Genomic DNA, 6,000 nt, shown 5'->3' with positions numbered 1-6,000 from the left:
AGGGAGACAGTCTGCAATTTAAAATGTAACAAAGAAAATTAAAATAAAAAAAGAACATTGACTGAACACAAGTCACAGAGAGCATCATTTTTTTCTACAAACTAAAGAAACTTAAATTTGACCAAATCTAATTTTTTAAAAATTTAACAACTAAATCGTACTTTAAAAATATAAATATCTCAAAACCTTTCACTTCCACTTCCTGTAAAATATAAAACAATCCTTTCAGTCTTATGCTGGTGGCTAAAAATAGCCCTTCCCAACTGGCCCCCTCCTTTGCCCCAATGGGCTAGTGGTCTAAGAAGTGGTAAGCAAAGGCATAGTCTTTGAAGGTTTAACATTCTAGTCTTTTTACTTTCCCTTCTCACACCCAGTAGAGCCTCAGAGTCACATGATATCAACTGCCATGGAAAACAAACTGGCCAGAGGAGCCAAATTGGGTGGGGGAGGGGGGTGTCTAGGTGATCCTTCCTTCCCTGGCCATTGTAGCTGGCTGGAGGCCCTGGCTGGAGCAGGCAGCTGCCTGGAGAAGGGAAGCAGGGAGACAGATAATCCTCCTGACCCCAATAGCCAGAGAGGCTAGAGAAAATCCACAAAAGGATCCTACAGGAGCCTTAAAATGTGGGGTGACCCAGTTCTAGACACACCTTTTTCTTCCTCTCCCACTAAAGCCCCGCATGGGAAAGACAGAGGAGAAGAAACTGGGAAGCTAAGAAAATGAGGAATTCCCAAGAGCCTGGAAACCTGGTGGGCTCGGACTCCTAGGCAGCCTCACCAAGGTGGACGTGCTGCTGGTGCTTAGCAAACACACACCTATGTTAACATATTTGTAAAGCACTTAGCACAGTGCCTGGCACACAGTAGGCATTTAATCAATAATTGTTTCTTTCTCCTTTTCTTCCCTCTTTTATGCTTTTTATGCTATTCTCTCTCTCTCTCTCTCTCTCACACACACACACACACACACACACACACACACACACACCTGTCTACCCCTTTCGGGCATCAAGGCAGTAACTTAGGGTTCGTTGTCACCACGTCACCAAGGATGACTGAGCAAGCTAGCTCCAAACAGATTGGTCAGTGAGTTCCCTGTGGATTGTTAATAAGAACAAACTCCCAAATCTGAAATAGTTTTAGAACAAAATTCATTAGTTCATTTGGTAGAGAGAGCGAGGTGCAGAAGAATGGATCCCTGCATGTGTCTTTGTGAAGTTACGAGATCTAGAGATCAGCCAGAGGCATAAGGATATTTGCCTGTTTGGCCTTGGGTAGGCAGCAGATCGTCTCCAAGAGGACAGTTTGAGATGGATAGCTAAGCCTTCCTTACAACCATATGGTTTCCCTGGAGGGTCTCTGAGGTCAGCCTGACGTCTACAGCAAGGAAGCTTTGGGTATTAGACAATTTTCTAGCCACACAAAGCTAGATTTAGGCAATATTAATAAATGAGAAATAATTCTTAGCATCCACATTAGTCTCTTAAGGTAGCTCCCCAATTTGCTTCATATCAGAATGGTTTCTGTTCACATCTTCGGCATTTTATTGTTGGGAGCTGTTCTCTCTCCCAGGCTGGCTTCTGAAGAGCATTTGGCCAGAATCCAATGCAGCCTACCTAGCTGGCTCTGAAACTTTGAAATGCTCTCTCCAAAGCTCAGATCCATACAGATCACTAAGGGAGTAGGTGGCAGAAGCAAATTCTAACTCAGGCTCTCTGAGGTCCAATTTAGTGATCTTTCTACAATTCCATGACTGTCTCTGATCACTCCCTTCAAAGACTAGGATTGTGCTGAGTAGGAGGAGTGAGTTTGTTCTGCTCTGTCCTTGGAGGATGCCCCTTTAGCAGAGTTGGGCAGTGAAGGGAGAATGGCAAGGAAGAAGTTTTCAGCTCAGTGAAAATGAGAATTTTCTAATAAGAGTCCCATTGAAGGGCAATGGGGGGAGGGGATGGAGTAGGAAGGTCCCTTTGGCAGGCACAGCTGATTTCTTGGGAATGGGAGGAGCTTCTTCCTTCTTCATGGGTCCCGATTAGGACAGGGTCCTCTGGGCATCTTCAGGGATCCCATGGCTGCCTGATCATTCTTGGCTTCAAGCCCTTAGAATGACAGGTGTTTACGTCTGGAAAGGACCTTGATAATTCGATGCTTGTATCTCAAAAATCAATGGTCAAGCATTCATACAATGCTCTCCACCAGACACTGATGATTCAAATGCAAAGAATGAAACCTCTCCTCACAAGGAGCTTCTAATGAGGAAGACCACATGGACATATATTAAGTATGTAAGATAGATAAAAACCAATTTGTAGAGAAATGTAGTGTCTTGGAGAAACTGTAGAGGAGAAACAAAGTGTTCTGAGGACCAGAGAGAGGACTGCCCCTCAGATCGATGCACTGAGGGGATCTGGCTGAAGGTGGAGCAATGACCATGGCTAAAATGGCCATGCTGCATTGTGGTCCATCAGCCCATCTGAACAGCACTATTGAAGGGTTCTGAAGGACATGATGAACTATTAATCAAGTAAATGTTTGAGTCCTATGAGAAGATTATAAAAGGATTGCTAGGGCCGTGCCTGCCCAAAAAGTGTTGGAGGCATTAGAAACCAGAGAAGGGAACAGATGTAGGAGATGAGCAGAGAAAAGACAGAAGCAGCTGAGTGGGGAGGGAAGGCACTGCGGACGATGAGGGGACTGCATGAAGACAGAAGACAGACAGGCTGGCAGAGAAAACCTACAGCTGCGTGCTAGGAACTGCAGTGAGGGGAGTTACTCTGCTGGGAGCTGAATGACTGGAGAAAAGCAAGGTTGGCCTCTATGTTTATGGCCCAAGAGAGAGGAGATCTGTCAAAAGTTTGCCTTCTGTGTATGTGTGTGTATGTATGTGTGTATATGTGTGTGTGCATGTGTGTATGTCTGTGCTACTGTGTGTGTGCATCTATGTGTGTGTGCATGTGTGTGCATGTGTGTATGTCTGTGTAACTGTGTGTGCATGTCTGTGTGTATGAGTATGTATGTGTGTGAATATGTGTATGTGTGTATATGTGTATTTCTATGTGAATGTGTGTGTATCTGTGTAACAATAATGCTACACCAGCAGACAGGAGGGCTGCTAGCACAAGTTCTTTGATCTGCTTTTCTAAGGAAAGCAACTTTAAGGGGTTAACAATATTACTTTAATTAAACATATATATATATATATATATATATATATATATATATATATATATATATATATATATATATCATTCACTTAGTTAAGGGGGGAAAGTCAGCACCCTGAACTTGAGAGCAAATACAAACAGAAATTACAAACAAAAAAAATATAAACAGAGCAAATAACACAAATCAACAGACTTCTTGCTGTCTGACCAAAGCTGTACATACATAGTTACCAGAGAGAGAGGCACCAATATTTGGGTTTTAAAGTTGGGGGGCTCCTTAACGGCTACCCAGAGTCTCCACACAACACTCTTCGAATGAGTGAGCCCCAAACAAGATGCTAACCTCAGAGTATATATACACTTCTTCATGGTCAGAAGGTGTCACAGCCATGAGACTCAAACCCATGTGACCTAGGGCCTTCCTGTGACTTAAGCAGGTCATCACAGACTCCTGATTCAATCAAAGACTCTTGATTCAAACAAAGGCAAGACTCAGAGGCATTTGATTGCCTTAGTGCTGAGAAGCACTCCAAAACAAAAAAAACAGCAAAAAGTCCCACCCTGCTTGCCATTAAAGTCTGTGTGTGTGTGTGTGTGTGTGTGTGAGAGAGAGAGAGAGAGAGAGAGAGAGAGAGAGAGAGAGAGAGAGAGAGATTTTGCATCTGCTTTGATTGGACAAAATAGGATCTTCTGCTAATGAAAAAACTGGCTGGGGAAAGGCTGCAGAACCTTATCACAATTCATGAATTTAGAGAGAAAGTCCACAACGACCCAGAGCAAATCGGAGAGAGGTTAGCAGTTCTCTGCTTTAAGGGAACTGTTTGTCACTGAAAGAGCTAGACATTTTCTGAGAACATTATTAAGGGCATCAATGTGCCAGAAAAGCTTTTCACTGCTGTAGCCCTGAGAATAATGTGAAGCAGCTTTACCCAGTAAGAGATCTGGGGGCAGCTAGGTGGTGCAGTAAGTAGAGCACCAGCCCTGGAGTCAGGTGGACCTGAGTTCAAATCTGGCATCAGATACTTGACTCACTTGCTAGCTGTGTGACCTTGGGCAAGTCACTTAACCCCAATTGCCCTGCCTTCCCCCCTCAAAAAAAAAAAAGAGAGATTGAAGACCAAAATGAGAACAGAATTTTTTCCAAGTTGTTTTGTCTGGTAGGTGATGTATGCAGCAGACTGCTTCCTAAAGAGATCAAAAACAAGGCCAAGAGTCCAGAGTTCCAAATTGCCCTGGTTATATAGGCTTCCCCACTCACGTGCCTCACTGCCAGGTTTCTGAATGTTCTCCTTCAAAGACACTGTGCATTGCCTGAAAAGTATGACAAAGGTTTATGAGTGGACCATTATAATTAGAACATTTCTGCTTTTGCTGGCTCATTATCCACTAATGTTGACATTAATATATTAATTCACATTAGGACAAAGAAATATTTCCTGTTTAAGAGTCAGTGGTGTTATTTGTAGTTTTGTGTAGATGGGATGCATAAACGTGAGGGCTCAAGGCAAGAAGCATAACCAGCAGTGCCACCTACCCCAGGGTTCCCCCTAGGACACTAGAAGAGTGTGAGGCCATGGTGATCCCCTTCCAGGAAAATCTCCAATCTCACCGGGGTGGGAGGTGAGCCATTAGGTGGGAGAGGAGCAGGAGGGGTGTCGCATGATTCAACAAGCCTAGACTCTAATTACATAGGCCCAGGTGTGGCCCAATGCCAAGCATGAGCCTGCTTGGGATGGAGGCAGATAGGGGCAGGGTGCTGACGATTGGATTGGCATAAGTTGGTGCCTGTCTCAAGATCCAGCATAGTGGGCTTGTGCAGATGTTTGAGAACTGGGCTGGGGCCAATTCTGGAGCAGGTGGGGGTATGGGAGGTCTGTCCAAGGAAGGGCAAGGGGGTAGAGAGGGGCAATGGAAACAAGGCTACAGCCAGTGGGGATTAAAAATTAAGGGAGAACCAATAGCAGCCTGCTGGAGACCAGGCCTAGGGCAGAAGGCAGACCATCTCTAACTACCCACTCCTGAGGGGCCACTGCCCCCCCCCCCATAGTAAGCATCTACCGAATTTTGCTTGTCTAAGGAGCAGAGCTTTATCTAAGAGTTGGAACAGGCAGGATCAGGGCAAGGTGGCCTCCATAAGGAAGCAGCCACCAAGGGGATTGCCAGTGGTTTGTCTTGTACTCATCATATGAGGCACCTTAATTTGCTCTCCTCCCCTCTCTGGGCCTCAGTCTCCTTCTGGGTAAAATGTGGTGATCTCTAAGGTATCTCCCAGTTCTAGTGCCTGGCCCTCCCAAACCCGGCCATAACCTCCTGTCACCTCCCCCCTCCCACATCTGTGAGTACAGCAACATTGGCCCAACAGGGCCATGAGCTCAGCCCCCAATGCTCAATGGATGACTTGGAGAGATTTGTTTCCCTAGCTGGGCCTCAGGTGCCCCATTTGTCAAGCAACAGAACTAGGCAATGATTTCTGAGCCTCCTTTCAGACAGGACCATCTCTGGGTCAGTTCCACTGGTCTGTGAAAACATGAGTCAGAGAGCAGCAGGGGCCAGAGATGGGAAGGGGAGAGAAGAAGCCATAGGAGGAGATGGGGCCGGGGGATGGAGGGAGAGACTAAAAGGGAGGGGAGAGGAGGGAGGGAACAACAGAGGAGGAGAAGGGAAGGGAGGAGAGAAGAAGGGAAGGGAGGAGACAGGAGGGGAGGGAAAGGGGAGGAGGTAGGGGAGAACAGAGGAGGGGAGGGGAAGGGGAGGAGGGCAGGGCAGGCCCATTTAGAAGTTGGGGGGGCGGATAAGGAGCCCAAGAAAAGAGAGAAAAGACTCAAGCAAAGAGAACATAGAC

This window comes from Trichosurus vulpecula, chromosome 2, assembly GCF_011100635.1.
Source record: "Trichosurus vulpecula isolate mTriVul1 chromosome 2, mTriVul1.pri, whole genome shotgun sequence".
NCBI lineage: Eukaryota > Metazoa > Chordata > Mammalia > Diprotodontia > Phalangeridae > Trichosurus > Trichosurus vulpecula.
This window is presented reverse-complemented; position numbering follows the sequence as displayed.